The following is a 21574-nucleotide window of genomic DNA, read 5'->3' as shown; positions in this document are numbered from 1 at the left end:
TTGATTTGCTGGTGCTTCCTCCCCCACTTCTGTGGGTGTAAATGACGACATAAAACATGGAAGACTCAGACTTACCCACAGCCCCTAGGCCAGTCCTCTAACAGCTGACTGAAGGCACAGTGAAAAGGCATGACTTTGAGATCCCCATAGCAGTGCTGGGTTTCCCTGCTCCACTCTTCCCACACGTGTGGCACTGCCACCATCCCTCTCTGAGCAGAGAATCAAGGGTCACCACAGTCTGAGAGCAGAAGGCAGTGATAAAGGAAAAAGAGGGGGAGTTTGGGAGGTGGAAGCGCCTCCCTTGCCACCCAAGCCAAAGCCTGAAGGTGACTCATCCTCCTCTGCACTAGCTTTTGCACAGCTCCTGTAAGGAGAGGAGCTTCATGTGCCATTCTTCCCTTCCTTCCCCTTTCCCTCCCTCCCCTTAGAAGTGATCCAAAAAGTCTTCCTCCTCCCTGTGAATGACTTCCCTCACATTTCTTCCCCAGAAAGTGATCTTTTCTGCTTGGTTACTGGTGTATCCAAGTCCTGTTATTACGCATTGCTCCAGGCACTGTACGAGCCTTTCGGCATTTACTGCAAAACAGCGTAGCAAATCTGACACGCTTGGTAGAATACGCGTTCAAAGTCAGGTTCTCAGCAGATATAAACTGATGTGGAGATGACCCAAGAGAGACGACCCACAGTACCCACTTGGTCACTTGAAACAGTATATGCAAAATGCCCCTGTAAAGACTTTGAAAGCAGACTGGTTCTAAGTGGGTGCAGCTTTACTGATTTTAAAACTGTTCTGCTTCTAATTCACACCAGCACAGGAATGTTCGATAACAGCCTTATTGTGTGCTTCAGCACACAGCAAAACCCATCTTCCTACACACAGAAAGGAGGTGTCTTCTAAAATTAAACGTCATTCTAGTTAGCATTGTAACATGATGAATTTTCATATTGAAATGTGGCATATTGGCATATTGAAGAGCTGATAAACAAATCCTCAGGGCTGAAGATTCAAATGAATTATGCTGCCTTTCCCCAGCTGTAAATCTGGTGCACTAACTCCAGGAACAGAGACTATCCAAGTCTTGGTGTCCCTGGCACACTTATGTACTTGTTCTGACAATGCAGAAGAGTCGAGGACTTGCTGATCCTGGGAAGCTAATCAGCTTCTAACTCCAAGAAATTCCCACCATAGGAAGCCAGTATCCCCTTCCTGGTGGGGGGTGGTGCTAAAGAATAAATACATGCACCACTGGAATCATCACAGAAGGCTTGCTTTCTCCCTTTCTCAAGACTACATCAGTAAGCTGATGCAAATATTACAAAAAATACGTGGGAAGTACAGAATCATTATTTTGCCTTCAAACAAGTCCTTCAGCCTTGCTGAGGCTGCCCTTTAGGCAAACAGCTTAGCTTTGCACGCATGAGACTAACTCCCTCAGCTGCTCTAAACAGGTGTAGTTGGCCTGACGTCAGGGGACACCAGCTGAGGCTCAGGTCAGACCTTTCTCCTGGGCCCGTATGTTTCACAGGACACCGGTGCCATGCTGTTGCATTTTAAGCAGTCACTCAACTCCTGTAATTAATAAAAAGCAAAACTAAGCCTTCTGGCAATGGAGGCAGAACACCTCAGTGCGTCTCAGCTGCAAATTGTTCCCTTCCCTACATGGCACTGAAAGATCATGGGGAGCCATCAGGTGAAAGGGGGGTGAGAACAGCCTGGCAACCAGGGCCAGGGATGAAACCTGCCATCCTAAATTTCATTTTCACCACCAACTCTGCAATGAGCTTGCTTTAGCCGTTCTGGAAAGCCCTTGCCTTCTCACAGGAGATGGATATCCACACCAGTATCCTCTAAACAAGCAAGCTCAAAACACCAGTGAAAGATGCAGAAGTATCACCTTCTCTGCTTCTGTCCACCTTCTTTGGGAGGGAAGGTGCTCATACTGTCTTGCTGGAAAATTCTAGTTTAAGCATTTGTACTCTGGTGATGTCCCCCCATTCCTCAATCTCTGTATAGCAAACCAAGTCCTTAACGTTGATTTTAGGAATGGCTTCTACATTAGGATCTAAACACAGATGATGAAAACACCTGCAATAGGCCAGAGGGAGTTGCCTTTTCGGAACTCGAGTCTTATTTGTTGCAATGGATTTTTGCCACCTCTGTAAAGCATTTAAATTAGCAGTTGGATCAAGCTAAGATCCTTGAGTAGTCATCACAGGGTGGCAGACACCTGTGGTGGGAAACCAGTTCAGAGGAGGTCTTGAGTTGCCCTTTGCAGATGCTTATCTTCCTTCAGAAGCCACAGAGGGACAAAGAGTCACTAACTCCTTGAATTACAGTTCATAGTTATGCAGAATAAATCTAGACAGAAAGCATAAAAGAAGAGAGTTTGTTTCTAGAAGGACTGATGTAACTATCTACATCTCAGCAAGTTTTTCTGTGGAGCCCAGATCTTCTCTAGTGGGTTTGGATCAAAGCTAACTCATGTCTTACCAGTGCACAGTTAGCACTAGATTTACCTGTACCTGATTGTGCAGGCACTTCCATGGGCTCCTGAACTGATACAATGAGGTATGTTTTGACTAAGACATCCTTTTTTGAAAAAAAAAAAACCAAACCAAAAAAAACCAAACCAAAAACAAACCCAACATACTGAAATACCAAACTGTAAAAAGTAGAAGGTTGGCTTGGCTGATTTTATATGAAAAATCCTCAGAAATTTTAAAAATCGTTAAAACAACATTTGTCTAAGTGAAAAAGTTTCCATAATTTTAGGATGACTGTGAGCTTCAAATTTTATTTAAAATTAACATCTTTTCAAAGTATTCCACACCTTAGAAAAGATCCAAGTACACATAAGGTATTTCAGACTTTGCAAAATGAAACTATTCCAGCAGACCCATAGCAGTATTTCAGATTCACAAATCCCTAGCCAAAATATTCTGCTTATTCTGTGTTGACTGTTCAGAACTTGCAGCAGAGGATATGCTGAGTAGATATAAGGACAGGAAAATCACAGTGAAAGTGGTGCAGTGCTGGAACAGGACTTCTAGACTTATGGTGGAATCAGCATCCTTGGAGATTCTCAGACCTTGACTGGAGTGAAAGCCACCTGTCAACAAGCAGGACAGAAAGCCTGCAGATGAGCAAAGTGTATGCAGGATATAAGAGGAGTCAGTGCTTAAATGTTGCAAGCCAGGAAATCACCAAATGCTTGTAATCCTAAATGAGCAAACTATTGGGGAAATAAAATAGACAGCACAGCTACTGTGTTAAAAACACAAGCAACCTCTGCCTTCTGTATGAAAAGAATTTCCCACATCATATTGTAGTTATGCAAAGCATCGAGTCTTTCAGGAACATTATGTACAGTGCTGAAAAAATATCTGTCCAATGCATGTTTTGCTATGACACTGATAATTTTAGTGCAAAGTATGATCATTCACCTGCCTGGCAAGGGAAATATGGTGAGACTGGTGGGAAAAATAAATACACATGCAAATATACTCACTCTTATTACATACATACACAGTGTTATTTAATAACAGGAATCCATGCAGTAAAACATATGTACGCTTGAAATACTGACAAGTTTCAATTTTTCCCCCTCATTTCAATTTCTTAGCTTACGGATATAACTAAGGAACAATTCTTCCTAAGCTGATGGAGGTTCTGCTTCTACCAGCTTTCTGTTCAGCGCACACACTCGGAAGATGTACAGCTATTGGGCAGAAAAAAGCATGTAAAACAGAGGTTCCCTGCATGCAAACACAGCTTATGGCTTTTGTGGAAGTGGAAGCCTGCACGGAGCAGTGACAGTACTCTGCTACAGTGGTACCCTGCCTCTTCCCATTGCAAGGGAGCAGAGTGGGTAGCAGAGATTCAGCATCCTGCTCCCAGCATCCCGCTCCCAGCCCACACAGCAAAGTCATGGAGGCGAAAGGCTTGGGGGTGGGGGGAGGGTAGGAGGGGAGGAGAAGCAAGTTCCTAAGTTCCTACAGGGCTTTCAAAATGCTAGATTTAGAACTTGTGAGAAGCCACAGGCTCATGTATTTGATTCGAGCCAGATTCAAAGCAGGCAGATGCTGGGTAAGCAGCCTCTGCAGTGCTGTTAATGCGCTTTGCTCCTGATCTGCACTTCCTTAACATCTTGGCATGTGTGGACTGCTCTGGCATCCGTTTCACTTGAAATCTGCTACCTACAGCCTCAATGAACAGCTGTGCCCTTTGGGACTTTCATTCCCTTTTCCCCTGCTATCCAGATTCAGAGAGGAGACAATAACAGCAAAAATGAATATAATAGACTAGACTAGAATAGGTTTCAGTTGGAAGTGACCTACAACGATCATCTAGTCTGTCTGACCACTTCAGGGCTGACCAATTTAGAGCATGTTATTCAGGGCACTGTCCAAATGCCACTTAAACACTGACAGGCTTGGGGCATTGACCACCTCTCTAGGAAGCCTGTTCCAGTGTTTGAGAGCACCCTCTTGGTAAAGAAATGCTTCCTAATAGCTAGTCTAAAAATCACATAAGGCAGGAGGATATGCTGCATTTACTGCTATTGCTGAGACAGGTAACTAGGAAAATGAAGGATAAAGCCGTGTTTAACTCCCTAGGAACCTTTCTCCTGAAATATAGACCTGAGTATCTAATGTACAGCTGCCTTTGTGCTGTCATTCACGTTGATATTTGCTGTTGCGTTGCAGTCAACTATAAAATTCAGATGAGGATACTTAAGTAACAGCAGAATGAAGAGCAGTCATTTCTTATCTTTCCTATCTTACTTTTTGGGGAATAATTGAAGGAAAAGTAGCACAGAAAAGACTACTTTCTTTCCTTTCAGACCTTTTACTATTACGGGGTTTCTGGCACTTGGCTTAGTTGGTCTAAAACCTTTTTCTATTAACAGCATTACCTGAAGCTACTCTAGTGAGCTAGGCATGAGGATCTAGAAAAGAAAGACTGGTTGTTACTGTGAAAGGTGCTTTGACCCCGATTATGCTGGCCCTCAATTTCTTGTGGGAAACGACTGTAAATCACATCCAGTTTTCCTGAGTTTCTGACTGTCAGTGATTGGCAAGAGACTTGCTTTGCTGCACTTGCAAACTAAAATTAAGTCATCCCTCAAGAAAAAAAAAAAAACCAACAAACCCACACCAAAAAAACAACAAGACACCAGAGACCAAGACCTTCTGGCACTTCTATGCACTTGCAGAGAACATTCATGTGCTGAGAGGGAATCCTGTCTGTTGTTGCCATCTCAAATGCACAGGAAACATTTCCTTTGTGAATCCATATGGATCCTTCTGTTGCAATTTCTTACGCATAGAAGGTGACAGGATTTCCCCTAAGAAAAAACGAGAGTCCCCATATGTCCTCACACTGGTATATCCTGCAGAACTTGGAGCAGCTTATTTGTCATTTGTTAATCTAACCTAAGGGGATTTTTAGTGTGAAAATATTCCTTTGAATATGACAGCCTAGTGCACACAGTAAGGGTTGCTCGGAGATGCAGGCCAGCAGAAGTTTTCAGTGCAGCTGATATTTGGTTCAAGAACTTTGGCCCAAAGACATTTTTAGAATTTCTTTGAATGCTGTCTATGAAAAACTGTAAAAAAAGAATTGCTCTTTTTAAATCTTCTGCATGCTGGCATAGTACTTGCAGCAAGAGATTTACCAATGTTTGTAACTTCAGGGTCAGCACAGCTAACTGAATTCATTCAGGCTGTGTTGATTTGCACCATCAGAGAATGTAACCCCAAAACATTGTGTTTAAATTAAATTTCCCTCTCTGCTTCATGTTTTCAAACAGCAGAATACTAATGAGAGACAAACTGCCTCCCCCTCCGCAGTCACAGAATATGGTGGCATGGACCAAGCTGTTTGACTCTCCATGCATGACCAGGAGCAGGGTATGAAGAAAGAACATGGATGGAGTGAGTCTGTTTGACGATGACGAGAAGTGAATGGAGGTCTACCGATACCAACAGTATTTACACAACCTGCATATCTCCCCCAGTAGCATCATACTAATCCCACCACCACTGCATCTTTTCACCAAGGCACCTTTTCCTCCTAATGGAGCACTTTAGGACACTGATGTGGTACTTGTGGTGCAGTAGAAGTCACAAGCCAGTTCTGCTGTAGAAAGCAGTAGTTCTCTTTCCTGAATGTCTCTCCAGGACTCAGCCCCACAACTCAACCTGTATGACAGACTAAAACCTATTGCCCTCCTTTAGACCTCAACACACAGTTTTCTGCCTACTCCACTTCTACAAGAGATTGCTGGCTCCCAGTCCATTCAACTGCTCTGCATAAAGCACAGTTAATTCTACACATAGTACCCAGTAATTCAGATGAACTCTGGTTCACACTGGTACTGCTATCTGTTTTCACCTGTGAGTTGCATTCCTCCAAATTATGTCTATTGACTTGGTAATTTAACCGTGGCCTCCCTTCACGTGATTATATCATTCCTAGAAACTTCAGTTGACTTTGTAATGGAACAGGTTCTCTTTGCAGGTTCAAGAGTGCTTTCTAAGATGTTGTGACACTCCTCACAAATTCTCCCGCACTCCAGGCATCACCTGGAGCATAACCAGATATCACCCTGCTTGGATGCAGAGTGCTGCAGACTCCTTGGATTTTGTATGGTCACAAACACAGAGAAACACATTCCAATATCAATAAACCACTTGCTCATTCCTCTTGCTGGCTGTTGTTCGTAAGAAGGACAGAAACCACATAAGGACAGAAATCATAAGCCACAATTATAAGCAAAATATCTATGCGATGTTCTCATGTGATTCCCATCAAAACAGCATGGAAGAACCTTGCGGTCTTTGGAGCAAAACCTTAGCAGCACAGGAAAGCGCCATCTCCTTGTACGTTGAAAGTGAGGCACAGAACACCTTCCAACTTTCAAGAGGAAAGAGAAGTTTGGGGTGTCAAAGGTATGTTGTATGCAAGGGGCTTTCCACGCTTTAGTCCCTGGAATGAGCTCTGCTGAGAGAGTCCAACTTGAACTGCTGCCTGAACCCTGCAGAAACAGAACAGGCCAAGCTGCCAGGTGCTGAACCATCGGCAGTCATACTCCCAGAATGGCCATCAGCTGCCACTTTGACAGGAATCCAGCACGGTTTGGCGGCATTTTCCTTAGGGGACTGACATTCCCTGCATCAGGGAAAGCAATTTAAGGTTTCAGAACTCTGTATATATGTTTATGTCTTTTTTCTGTGTTCGAGAATTATTCATGTCACACCTGACATTGACTCAGCTTAATTAGCACGAGAAAGGTCACGTTGCAGTAACTTGGGTAGATTAAGTACAGGAAGCCTTACACCATTTCTCTTCCTTGCTACCGGATGGAAATTCTTAAGTACCGCTGTGCTTGTGCTTGGCTACGTTTTTGGTCCATGGTGATGCCATTATATTAGCTGTGAGTGTTTAAGTATTGCCACCACCCATGCTGCAGTCAGAGGTCAGTTTCCCTGTGGCAGGGGAAACAGAAGCGAACACGTCGGCTCTTTGGCTGCCGTTGCTTATATATGCTGTGTTAACTTAAAACCATCAATCATTCTTTGCTTAAGTGGTCAAAATAAAGGTGCTATGCAAAAGTCAGCCTTCTGTAAATTGTATACCTTTACTTGTAGCCAGAAGAGTAACGTTCCAAAATAGCGCAATGTGTTTGAAAATGAGAAGAAACCACAAAATTAGATAGGAACACCAGCTCTCAGGCAGTGGGCTCCTGGACTGATCACATTTAGTAATGTGTATTTAATAGTATGTCATTAGGATGACGTTGAGTTGGCTTTACCCTCATAAATCACATATCTCATTGCATGACCTAACCGGATTGTTCCATTTCTGTTTCAATAATATTTCACAGCCTAGGCAAAACTATCCCTGTATAGAACAGGCTAACTTTCATACAGTTCATGCCTATCTCCTACAAGTACAACTTTGCATGGTATTTCTATGTCTCATCCAGTAGCTCCCAGATTCTTTCTGAGATGGCAAGTGTGGAGTAACTATAACAAATTATTTGTATTCTTGCTAACAACAAAAATCATCATGGTTTTGCTGTCTTCAGAGTGCCTGACCATCCTTCCTGGAAGTAAGACCCTACAGAAGTGTCCAACCTTATTATTTAAGGATTAAGTCCAGCATTAAAACCTAACTTTCAATCATGAAAATCCACTGTGGTTTGAGAAAACTGGAAAAAAATACAGAGGATGAACTGGACAGCTTGATTCACTGGTACTGGTACGGCAGGGGCCCCACAGCTTCTTTCAAGAGTAGTACAGGGATGACTGAAAGTCAGTAGGCGCACAGGAGGCAAAGAGTACTTTGAATGGTTGCTATGCCCAACTGAATTATTCATTCTGTCAGCTCCAGTGCTCCTCCATGCAGCACATGAGTGTATTCACAGTGGCACTTCAGCCTTCCTGGGCAGCCCATCTCTGTGCTGAGAAAGGAACAGATTATGCGGGAAGCAACAAACTGATGAAGCAGGAGTGAAAATGCTAATCAAGTGCCACTTGGCGAGTGCAGCGCTCAAACAGTAAAGCTTGTTTGCTGGCAAAGAGGATAACCTGTGCAAGCACATTGAAAGCTGGGCTGTTCCAAGTAGATGGAAGTCAGTTTTGGGGAATATTAGACTCAGTACTGAATAGCCTCCCTGGGGCTGACCATGAAGGCAGGATGAATTCAGAACACAAAGAAAGACTTGACACACAAGTTGCGTGGATATTGAAGGCTGCAAAAGGACAGTGGAGAGAATCAGACACCTATTTTCACATGCACAGCCTCAAGCCCCTAGCTTCCACGGCTGGCTGACATGACATGATAGCTAGTGAATACAACAGACCTCCAGGGTCTTGACTCTCAAAGACTGAAGCTAACCCTCAACTGTTAGGTCCAGTACGCCAAAGCAAGCAAGGTCACACAACTACCTCTTTCACTTCCTCCTTTCTCCTAGAAACCATTGTCTGAGCAACGTAACACAAGCTTTCTGCCCTTTATTTCCTTGAGGAACTTTTAACTCTAGTTATTCTCATATTCTTTGTGAGTGCCTGTCCTCTGCCCTAAGGATTAGCTCTATGTTCTTGCTTAGGTGGTGCAAATTATTCCAGCAGATTGTAACATGATGGGGGAATCCCTGAAAACAGAGTACAATGCAGGTGGAAGGCACTGGCTGGAACAAGCCCAGGATCAGAACACCAGACCCAGGGAGGAGAAGGCTATAGACAGCCCTGAGAGCAGAGTCAGAGGCAATCTGTGTGCATGGCAGCGTTATGCAGCTGCTTCTCTAGAAGAACTGCATGATGGGGTCAACGAGAACATGTCTGAGACACAGCATAACAGTGCTTAAAAGCAGGGAGTTTCTCTCCTCTGTGCTGGCTTTTCTTCACTGCATCCTCTCATAATCACGCTTACCTCCAGAAGTTACCAGCAACACATTTCCCCAGCCCATACCTGTTTACACCAACACTCCCCTGGATTTCAGCAAGACTGGTCAAAAGAGACAGAAAGCCACTGGAAATTACTGTCCTCAGTGGTCTTGGGATGCAGTTTGCCACAAGTGTAAGCACAGCCAACTCCTGCATTCACAGCAATGCATAGCTCACCTGGGGCTAAACCCACTTTCTCTCAGCATCTGCTGAACCGATGCTCACCTGTAGCTCAGGATTAGATTGAAGGGGCGTGTGTGTGTTTGTGACACCTGCTTGGAGGCACTTCCAGTAACGCACACAGAAGAAAATTCACAGAACAACCGCCATCCCCTGAGAGCCACCTGCAGCAGTACAGTCACTGTGAACGCCACCTCTCTGCTATCATGGAGCATGTTCAAGGCAGGGGGGTTGCCACAGGTCAAGAACACAGCAGTGAAAACAAGGCAAAAATAATCTGCTAGTACTAGTGAAAGGATATGTGTAATAAAAGGTCAGCTAGTTCAGGAGAAGCCCCTTTGATGTTTCAGATCTGCCTGACATCTGAGAAGTCTGCTGTCTTACAGAGCTGGCAGCAGCAGCTACTGCTTTTCTCAGGCTTTTTTCCCCCATGCCTGCTGCATGCAAAGCAAGGACAGATTCAGCACTGCCAACCAGCTAGACCCGCCCTGTAATCCCTGTTTGTTGGGACAAGGGTCAGAATTAGTGCAGTGAGTGCTAGGGAGAGGTGCTTTAATACAAAGAGCCCAAGAGCTCATTTTCATTTCTGTTCCTGTTGCCCAACCAGTATGTCCCCTTCTCTAGCTAGGGCTGGCATCCAAGAACACAGATTCAGAAAAGCCCTGCTGCTGGGCTACTACTGCTCTGCCTCCCCAGCTCTTCTTCCCCCCAGCTGCAGCTAGCACAGCCCCAGCCTTGCTGAGAGGGTTAAACGCCTGAGGACTTTTGCTGGAGGTTGCATGTGGATCACAACTGAGAAACAAAGGTTGCCAGCCAGCCCAGGGAGTCATGCCCTTCAGATAGGAGGTGGGGAGCAAAACCTTGGCAATCCTGCTTTTTGGACCTGTAGCACAGCCTTACCGTTGCAAACCAAGTCAAAGTCTAGCTTCAAGGAGTCAAAGCTACATATAAGCCAACAGACTGACCCCTCCACACCTGACCTGGCTTTATTCAGCGAACATGTCCTAATATGCTTTGACTATGATTGTACTTACATGTGGGGAGGGCACAAGGAGCACATATCTGAGTGCAGCTAATTCTTCATTAGAAAGGCACTTTATGGCTTCTCAGCTGGTAGAAGGGAGGGAGACAGATGAAGCCCTGACATTTTGTCTGCATAGAACTGGAGCCACGTACTTCCACAGAGAGGAAATGGTGCTGCACGCTGCCAAGAAAGGGGCTTTGCCATGCTCAGGTTACTCTGAATTAGGTCTGCTTGGGGATGGAGAGGGAGTTGCTGCTACATCTCTCTTATCCAAGGAGCTCTTGGTAACACTTTCCTCGTGGTTCCCAAGCTCCTCTGCCTCCCTTATTTTTGACAGAGGGTAAAGGAAAACTCCCATTGACTTTGAAACACAAATGCATCCTCACTTCAGCCAGCTGCATCAGTTCCAAACCTTTTGTAAAGGAAAACCATTTTGAGGGACTCAGAACAGGAATCCACTGCCTTGTTCCTCTGGGTAAAGTGCTCCAGTCCTGCCCTAAGAGCCGCATCATGGCTCATCTCAGGTCATTTCATGCGCAACATCGGCATCTGCAAAGTCATCTAGACTTGGCTGCGGGCTGCTGTGCTGAACTGAAGCAGAGCTCCCCAGCTCCACAGGCACTGCGCATTAGTGCTGGCAGGGCAGCGGAGAGAGTGGCGCGCAGGGAGTCAAGGCAGCCTCGCCATGACCTTACAAAGTCCGTGAGCTCATGGCGTAAGGGAGCCAGCCTCTCAACCCTTCCCCTCTTTTGTAAGCCAGTCTCTTGTAGCGGGGCACAGCGAGTGGCACCTGTCACAGGCTCCACTTTCAGTTCTCCAGTTGCTCTGCTCCCTCTTCCTCCTCATCTCTGATGGAGGACAGGAGAGGTTACTGAATCAGTTGGTCATTTCCAGCTGTCATCAGGCCCCTGACTACTATGATTTAATTCTAGGAAGTGGACTTGGCCCAGCTCCAGAAGCCAAGCACTCAAGTCTGACATCAAACCATTTGTCTCCCCCAAAAGTCAGGTCACGGGCCTCTGCAACTGAGGCAAGCATCCCTAGGTAGCTCAGACTGCCAGGCCACCTCTTTATAGAAGACTGTCTCTTGGTCCTGAAGGGACAGCTTCACCTTACAGGACTTTCAGGTAGGAACTTCTGAGCAGAGCCAGATCACTACAAAATAATAATCAGACAATCCTGGAAAATGAGCTAGAGTGACATTTTATTTAAACACCACCACCACCACCACCCCCCAAAAAAAAAAACAACAACAAAAACACACCAATAAGAAGAAAACACTAATCACATCTGGATCCACCCACGATCTCACTATTGCACTAGTAATTACGCCAAACCTCTACATCTTTTTAAAACAAAAAGAGGGTATGTTCTTTAATCCCTGACCTGTTCTAACACAAACTAGGCTGAGAGGGATAGCTAGATAGGTGTGCAAAGCCATTTCACATATCTGTAACCCCCGTATCTTGTGTCTTTAATACTCTCATGCTTACATAGGAAAGAGTGATGAAAATCTCTGAAGTGACAGCTGCAATATTAACAGTAACAGATTAATTTTTCCCCTTCTCATGCCACCACAGAGTCCCTACCTGCTAAACTGGGAACCCTTTCACCTGAGAAATGCTGCTCTTGCACACTCCAGTCAAAAGTCAGAGCTGACTTTTTTCTCTGAGGAGGAGGCAGAAAACTCTATATCAGTGAATTACACACTCCCCACCACTGGCAGAGGAACAAGGAGCTCAGGGGGTACATGACAGTATTTGACAAAAGAGCTGGAGAAAGCTACCTCTGCTGCGAGCGCAGGCATCGTTCCCACTGCAGGAAATGGAACACTAGGACAGGCTTTCTAGGGACACGAGGATTAGCCCAGACAGATAAAAAAGACAGTAACAGAAAATGAAATACAAGCCATTCATTGCAAATTTAATTCTCCTCTTAGTGATGCATGTCCTTTTCATTTGTGAGGCTGGTGCTGTCACCAAGGTCAATACAAATGTAATGTCAGCTGCAGGAAAACCGGTGAAAAACATCCCCAGGATTTCTGATGGCTTCTGCAAAAGTGCGTAGGGCTTCATTTCTTGTCACAAGCCCTACTGGTACAGCTAGAGAAATGTTAGCCATTTAGAGTAGAGAAGAAATCCTCTCCATTAATCTGCTCTGCCCTCCCACCCCATCCCAACCAAGAGAAGCTTTGCCCATACAGTGCTAATACAGAGGGTTTGCTGTAATTTCAGAAGAGGTGAAGAACATCCCACCACTGGTTCTCCTAAGAGTGCCACACTAGCTGAGATGACCTGGCTTTCTTCACTATAGTCCAGTTCTCACCCTAAATCGCAGTTGGTCCAGCCAGAGTAGTACCCCGTCTCCACCAGTAGCACGTGCCAAAAGCTGTGCAGGCAGCTGTGGAACAAAGAGGTGCCTGAAGAAAATACTGGTAAAACAGCACTTCTGAGACTAGCCAGTTCTCTGAAACGTAAGAATATTGCTATTGCATTGTCTGCCAGCACCACGACACTGCAAAAATCATACTCTCCGTAGGCATGCTTCAGAATGGGTGGGTTTCACCATCTGTCTCCTGTGCGCTGTGGAGAGCACAACTCACTCTGCACATGCTCTGGCATGCACCAGCAGATAGTAATGTCTCCAGCTCTGGCTCAGAGTGGGCAGATGCAAGCAAATAGGATTTATCAATTCATCACTGTGTTACTTTAGATTTGCGTTGGTATAACTCCAGTGAATTCCACAGAGCTAAGCTGGAGTAATACCTTACTGAATCTGCTGTTCCTTCCCCTACCCACACACAACTCCCCACTCCAACTACAGCTTTCACACGACAGCCTATGGACAGGTGGGTTTATGAAGCAAAATGTTTTAAGAATGAAGCACTGGCAGAGGAGACAGTTCGATGAAAGTGTCTTTCTCAGTGAAGCCACCCATTAAATGTACTGGGGAAACACAGCATCAAAGACCAGTGATAACACTTAGCATCTAGATAGCAGTTTTTATCCACAGAACTAATTTCACCTTATATCAGAGGGCAGAAAGCATTACCTGTAGATACTGAATGGACCAAGGAGGGTGAACAACAGGATCCATGTTCCCTGACTCCTAGACAGGCAATTCCAATACCTTATAGACACTGTAATTATGAAAACCAGCTGGGTTAAAGGAGATGAGACTGGCCACCAGGTTGTCTTCTCTCCATCAAACTCATCCCAATGTAATGTGAGCGGATGATGTCAAAGACGTCAGATTTACGAATGCTGCTGATTTTTCTCTTAGCAACCCTGACAGTTGCCAGGAAACAAGGAGTTGCTGTTACTACGGTGACACAGGGTACCAAAGCCACATGCCACACAACACCCACCTGGAAAAGAACAGGAGAAATGCTCACCTTGACTTTCCCATCACTTCATAGGTGAAGAGATAGGTAAGAAACATCTCCACTCAAGTCACAGAAATTACAACAGTGTAAATCAGGCCCAGTGCTCCTGCCACCTCTGGTCTAAAAAGGGCTTTGACCACCTGGACAGATCACCAGTAGTAGGCTTGGTATTGCACTGCATCCTGCCAGCACACAGAAGATGCTGCTGGAGGTTGACATGAATGCTAAAGAAAGGTTGCAAGCTTCCTAACGATCTGCAAAGGAGGAATCTTGCAAAATACAGGATGGCAGAGATGTATCATGCTATCCAGAAACACCATTGCTGAAAACAAATACACAGGGAGGGAAGAGAAGCCCCATGCTTTGGTTCATTTGATGACACCACAGCATATTCTGCCATGAGCAACAGCAGGTAGAGGATGAGGCATTTTTTTTTTTTCTTTGTTGTTTATTTGCCATATTTCAGGTCTCAAACAGCGCCACATAAAGCTGCAGGGCTGTCTAAGAACTAACTCAGTTTGAGGGATCCACCATTTAGGCTATGGACTGAAAGAACCAACACCCTGCACAAGCAGAGATAAGACAGTCTGCTCCAGAATCATATAGGGGATTGCCTAGCCCGGCAGCTTCCAGTTTTCCACTGTGCCATCACATTAGCACAGAAAAAAACCAGGATGTCATTCCCTTGTGAAGATGGAAAGGAGATTGCCTACACCTCCTCTGATCTGTTCATGACCCCCAGTACTGTGAACCTGTGGCCTTGTGCAGAACATCTACAGGATTCTAGCTCTGACTTTGTAAATGTGTTAACTCTGTCTCCTCCTGCCTCAGCAGAAACCACGTCTCAGTCCAGACAGAGCCTTTTGGAAGAATGAACTAGCTGTATCTGCTAACAGGAGCTCTGAACCTTGACACCAACACAGATTTCTGTCCCCTCTTAATTAACGCCGAGTTTCCTTTTCCTGCTATAAAGGAAGAGAAGTATTTAGATGTTTACCTCGGGGCCTAAAACTGGTTCACTGCACTTCATACTCCAAAGCCAACGTAGGTGGAACTGAAGATGGGTGGGAAGACGGACCCACAGACATGTCCACTCTTCCCCATCACTAGCCTACGTGGAGGTAAACCAAGATAAGCATGGTGTTCTAACCAAATGGATGGTGCAAAATCTTTCCTTCCCGCAGAGGGAACAGCAGGGGATACTTTGCTGTAGCTCCATGCATAGTAGTGCAACTCCTTACCACATCCTACCCAGCGAGTGAGGTCAAATGCTACAAAAGACTTCAGACCTGCCACTTTGCCACACATCATAGTCAAGAGGATTATTTCAGTTAAAACAGATACTAAGCTCTGATCACCTTGTTCCAAAAGTACAGATTACTGTAATACAAGCCACAGGGAGAGAAGACAAAAAAAAAAGCCAAAACCATGAAAACTCACTGAGAACAATTCAAGCCATAACATTTTTTCTCAAAATGGAGAGCAAAACAAAAAATTAATTTTCTCTTTTTGATCAGTTCAAAGGCTGGTTAGAAGCATGCTGCTCAAAACTCTTATCAGAAAATATAGGCAAAGTATTTTCTGTAGAATCTGAGCACAATGGAGCCATTTGATCTCTTAGTCTGATCTCCTGGTCTTCCATAGACTTCAATTTGATCCATTCACTTCTTCACCAAGCACAACGAGAGACATTCAGCTAAACCTTCTACTTCCTGAAAGCCATCCAGTTTTGAAAACATCTGGAGGTGGTGATACTTCCCTCGATCATTCCCTCCAGGGGATAACCACCAGTTTCCCAACAGGCCCTACTTTTCTGTCCGGTTACAGGCAAATGAAAAACACCAGCTCTTTTGGCTCTGACCAGCAGAGAGCACAAACATACACCCCTACACCATCCAGCCTGTTATATTAAAATTATTAGCACATTTCAGAGACATCCATCATTGGGGCCATTTATTATTTATCCAGCTCTGGAAGGATATCAGTCCCCAGCTGCAGTTGAGATCATCAGAGGCATTCTTCCTCCATCCTGTCTGACTGAACAGCAATGGAAATCCTGGCTGGGCTTTCTGACTGTGGGAACCATGCCAGTTGACCTCACTTGATGCTTCCAACAACCCTATTTAGGTAACCACATAGCCTTCCTCTGCCTTGGGGCAGATGGCCAGGAAGCTGATGGGTAGTCTGAAATTACAGTAAGTTTGGAGATGAGGTATGATTTGTGTTAGGAATTGGGAGTGTCGTCTTATGGCTGAAATTAGCAGACCTGCATGCTATGGCCAAACCGTAAGGTTTACAAAGCAGAATATTCCAGATGGCCACCAGAGAAATCAGTCTTAGATTTTCAAGAGAGACTAGGAACAAAGATGTAATTTAAAGTCAGTGAGAATGCGTTTGCTGCTTCTCCTTGGTAAGCCTCAACCTGAACAGATAAACTCAACATTTAGCTCAAAACTTCAAATACCAACCAGGGGACAGTGGAACTGGCATTTATATGGTGACTTGAGCTTTCCCTGATATTTAAGGCAGAATCAGTAAGGGAAAATTCTCTTAGAGCGAGAAAAATTCTTGAACAGATTCCCTGTGATTCACTGTGTTCCTTGCTCCATCTGTTTCCCTCAATATCCAATGTAGCTACACATTAACCTCACATTTTAAGAATGAATTATGAAGGCTACAGCCAGCTTTATACTCTGCAGTGAAAAGGCTCCATAAGGCTAAGCTAAAAGAAGTTAACACTTCTAAGTGGTGTCTTTCAGCGTAAACCTAACTCTCCCAGCAGTACAACCCAGGAACACTAACCTGCTGTAATACACAAAAAGCTGCATCAACTGTTTGCTTCTGCTGCGTTGCCATTTCTTGGCTTTTTATTTATTTTCCCCCAATCCTTATTTTCTCTGTGTGAGTTAAACCCCAAGCCTGAGTCTTCCATCAGACCCACAGTCTCTCCACCAGGCTGCACTGTCAGGAGCTACTGCCTCTTCCAGCTGCACAGTTTGCCCCTCATATACCCAAGCTCAGCCTGAAGCCCTCTCTGCCGCTGGCAGCTGGAAGGTTCTGTGAAAAAATAGTCATCCTTTCTGGGCTTGAGTCAGTCAGTGCCAGTCATGTCTGACACAAACTGTTGGGGAAGGAGAGGAGCTGCCAAGGTGCTCTGCAGGACAACACAACCCTCAGGGGAGGTTGCACCAGGGGAAGCAGCTTGCAGGAGGCATTTTTGAACAGCCACTTCTGCTACATGGGAGGGGACTGCTTCCAGCACAGCCCTGACCATCCAGGCCACCCTGTCTTCTCCAGCCTGCTTCTTTACTTTGTGCAAGCCCAGAAACCCCCTGCACTCCCAGCTATGTTGAGAGGTAATTCTGTGACATTTAGGGATTTTCTGCATGAAAAAAATCTCATAGTGAGGGGATTAAACCAAGATTAGGGTTCATCCTTCATTTTCAGAGGAAATACACTGTCCATGATACCATACAGTTCTTACCAACCCAGTGCAATGGAACACAATGGAAAATCCTCTAGGGACCTTCATTTTCAAAGAAGATGAACAGGTAGTGACTGGAAACAGATGGCCGAATTGTGCTCACCTTTATCTATCTCCAAATTACATTTGGAATAAGTTGAATTTCCGTAAGCAAAGTTTCAGTTGTGTATCAGTAAGCGAAACATAACTTGTGTCATTTGAGCTGCCTTACAAATAGACCCACCAATCTAGTTCTTATTATCATTGTTATTTGTGGCACAGTTAATCATGGTGAGATTCATCTCGCTTACCTTCAGGCATTTGATATGGCTTCTACAGTTAATGAACAGAACCAGAGACTTCTAGGACATATATCATCTCAGTCATAATGCGGACACCTCTGTTAGACCAGACAACTCATGCTTTTTGTTTCTGGATATCATGGGAGTTGAGATAGCTTGCTCAGAATTAACTATCTATGTCTTTGCTGTAGATGCCCACAGTTAGACGAGGTATATCCTGTTCTGGTTGCTTCTGAGATTGTAAAGGAGTACTCTGATCAGCTTTCTGTCTGTGGAGTTATAATTAAATGTTTAATGTATCATGGGCTGATATCCCTGGCTCCTTGGAGACTTACAGATTTAAGGTTCAACCCAGAGCATTTCATATCTGCCCTGCCTAATGCCCATCTCAAGAAAAAGGGATTGCCAGGATCAACTACTTCATAATTTGTGTAGGAAAAAGTATTTCTCAGTATTCAGTTTAATGTCACTATTAGGCTGCTGATGCTTTCTTCTAACTCTTGTCATACAACACGTTTATTATTGATTTGGCAGTATCTTCCCCAAACTTGAAGCAACAAAGTACCCAGCCCTTGAACAGAACCTAGTATCTGTCTGCCATCTCGTCACAGCTGCTGCTGCTGGATATTGATTATTAGCTAATTAGCCAAGTGACATCTTCCCAGATTTATTTTTTTGTTAAGGAGTTTATCATAAGATCTGTCAGACAATCCAAAAAGACCTCATTAGCATAGCACTAATAATTGAAGACTTCAGATGAATAATAAAATACAAGACAAATTTCTTATCACTCATTCTTCTTCCTCCTCGTGTGGTCACACCTCCTGGTGTGGTCAAACCTCCTGGTGTGACAAAACACAAATCTGTTTCCCTTCTGCACCCCAGAGATTGTATCTTGTTGAATCTAATGTTTATAAAGAAATCACTGCTAGAAATAAGGTTAGAAATAAGAAGAAACTTTTGTTTACTGCTACTCTTAAGAGTCAATCCGAACCAGTCCTTCAATAGTTTTGGAAGGTGTCAATCAGAAGAGTTAACATCCTTGCAGAATTGTTGTGCAAACACCCTTTCTTTGTCTCCAGGGTGCTACCAGCTCATCTTAAAGTGGATTTTCCTGATCAGGATGGCACCAGCTGGCCTATAAATTAATCTTGTTCCCTCCTTAAAAAAATTAAATGTATCTCATAGACATTAGGTTTGAGATGTATCTCATTAGTTTTGAGATATTCAAAACACGACTGGACTAGGCACTGACCACCCTGGTCTAGCTTTGAAGTCAGACATGCTTGGGTTGGTGAAGATGACCTCCACGGGTCCCTTTTAAAGGGAATCTTACTGTGAGTCTTTATGGTCCAGAGTCATTTTATAACTTTAAACATAGACAAACATGAAGTCCTGCACCTGCAACAGAGTAACTCTGCAGAGCAGCAGGAAGCAGCTTTTAAAAGCAAGTGTCCTGGTGTACAAAAGCTGAACGCATGCCAGCAGTGCCTCCCTGCAGTGATGAAGGTTAACTACATAGCCACCGAGGAAGTAGAAAGCAGGTCAAAGAAATTGCCTCTTACCCTCTGTTCACCACATTGGGACTAGGGTGTCCTGTTTTGGGTTCCCCCGTTGTCACAGGTGAAATAACAGCTTACATTGTGCATGTTTACAGGCAGCCGATAATCGGTTGCAAGTGTGTGTGGGCTGATGAACATCTGAAATTAAGCTCAAGCGCAATTCTGCTACTTGCTAGCTAAAACCAATAAGGGACGATCATAAAATTAGATAGCACATGAACTAAACAAAAGTGGCTTGATCCTGAATCCTCCTATTAATAGAGACATGAGACAGAACCTCCAATTAGACCATTCACATCTTGTTCTGTACATACACTACTTAGACTGGAAAACCCAGGAGCCTAACTTCCAGAAAGAAGAGCTGCCACTAAAAATCAAGTTTTCCAAAAAGAAGCAGGGGTCTCGGAAAGAAACAAGATGAAGAACTTGATTGGAGGAAAGATCCTAGAAGTGGGGGGAAATCCCAGAGACCAGATTGCTGAGTGGAGACTAATGCTGGGGCATGTCCAGGGACCTTGACTGGTAGCCCTCAAGACTGGCACATGCAAGGAGCTGCACAGCAGGAATTGATCTTCCCAGACCAGGCAGTGACCTCCTGCTGGGAACTGAAGTTGAGACCCGGGGATATAATCTTGCATCACTGTATCAGCATTGGGCTGGGGAGAGCAAGGCACCGACTGAGTGTGTGAAGTAACTAAGAAGAATGAGAGCTCTAACATGGTTGGTTATTAAATAAACCTCAGCTGAGGGATCTGTTTGTAGATAAGGACTGATGGATCTCACTGCTGCTTGTTACCTATTGGCAGATTATAGAGAAGAGGGAGCCCGACTGTCCTGAAAAGCGCACAGCAGATGAGAAGCAAGTCACAGGTAGCAAAAAGTCAAGTCTTAGATGTAAAGATAAGAATCTTCCCCTGAGAATGGTTCAGCACTGAATCAGGTTGCCCAGAGAGCTGTGGAAGAAGTATTCAGGGTTCAGCTTGACAAGGCCCTGAGCAACCCAGCTGAGCTCTGAGTTGGATCTCTGAAGCTCACACTGCTTTGACAGGTGGTTGTATCAGGTGGCGTCTAAAGATGCCTTCCAACCTAAGTCACTCTATGATTCCATAGTATTTAAATGTACAAGCTTCCCAGATAAAGTTATAAATAACATAAAATATCAATAACAATATGAGGCATAAAGCCTACGAGACATAAAATGTTATTCATAGACTTAAAACAGAAACCACAGCATACACAGAATTTCCGTTCTAACTGATGTCAGTACAACACACTGGAGGAAAGCCTGAGTATCAGACCTCAGTGCAATCAAGATGTTTCTCCACATCTTCCCCCCAACCCCATCTCAGCAGGGCACACTTGTCATACATGCTGAGGTACGCATGGCATGTTTGCAAAGACCCCTTCCTTTTCCCTGAGAAGGGATGGTCTTACACGAATAGTATTATGCAATTTCAAGTTAAGTTACCTTCCAGGGCTGGGGATGACCATCTTCCAGATCTATATAAGACAATTTCACTTGTTTGATTCAATATTCAATACAAAAACTATTCCACTTCAGCTTTGTGAAACAGCCTCAGCCAGGTGTAACTAAGTTCCGTTCATAGATCAAACTTGAATCTACCCACTCAGAGCCCAACAGGGCACAAACTGTTGATGAGACCCACCAAGAAACATTCTTTTCAAGTTTTTCCTTTGATTTCTTTCTTTGGGCCAAACACAACAAAATGAGCAATGCATTTTGAACCACCTTGAATTAGAAGGGTTGAAAAAATGCCCAGAACTCCCAGGGTACAAATGAAGCACCACCCTGCCAGCAAGCTCTTTTTCTCTAAACCAAGAAAAAAATCAGATTACAAGCTTCCTTACACGGTGAGACAAAAGGCATAAAGATGTATCACTGAAAAGGTGATGCAGAATATAGAGTACTATGCAAGTAAAGGTCAACGTTGTATAATTATATTGGTACAGCTACTGGTTATCATACATCTTTGCACTAGATACTCACAGGCATCGCTGGCTTAACCACTGGCTCATATGCAGCACACAAAGCAAAAACAGCATGAAAGCTAAAACCATTTCTATTATACATGGTTGCCAATGTTTTAATGTTAATAGAGATGTGCCTACTCATGCCAAGGGTGAATCTGGCTCAAGGTTTCCTTCAATGGTGAGTCATTTCTATCACTAATTGTTACATGTGGG

This window comes from Falco cherrug, chromosome 5 (assembly GCF_023634085.1).
Source record: "Falco cherrug isolate bFalChe1 chromosome 5, bFalChe1.pri, whole genome shotgun sequence".
NCBI classification, from domain to species: domain Eukaryota; kingdom Metazoa; phylum Chordata; class Aves; order Falconiformes; family Falconidae; genus Falco; species Falco cherrug.
The sequence above is the reverse complement of the archived record's forward strand: the minus strand, read 5'-3'. Positions refer to the sequence as shown.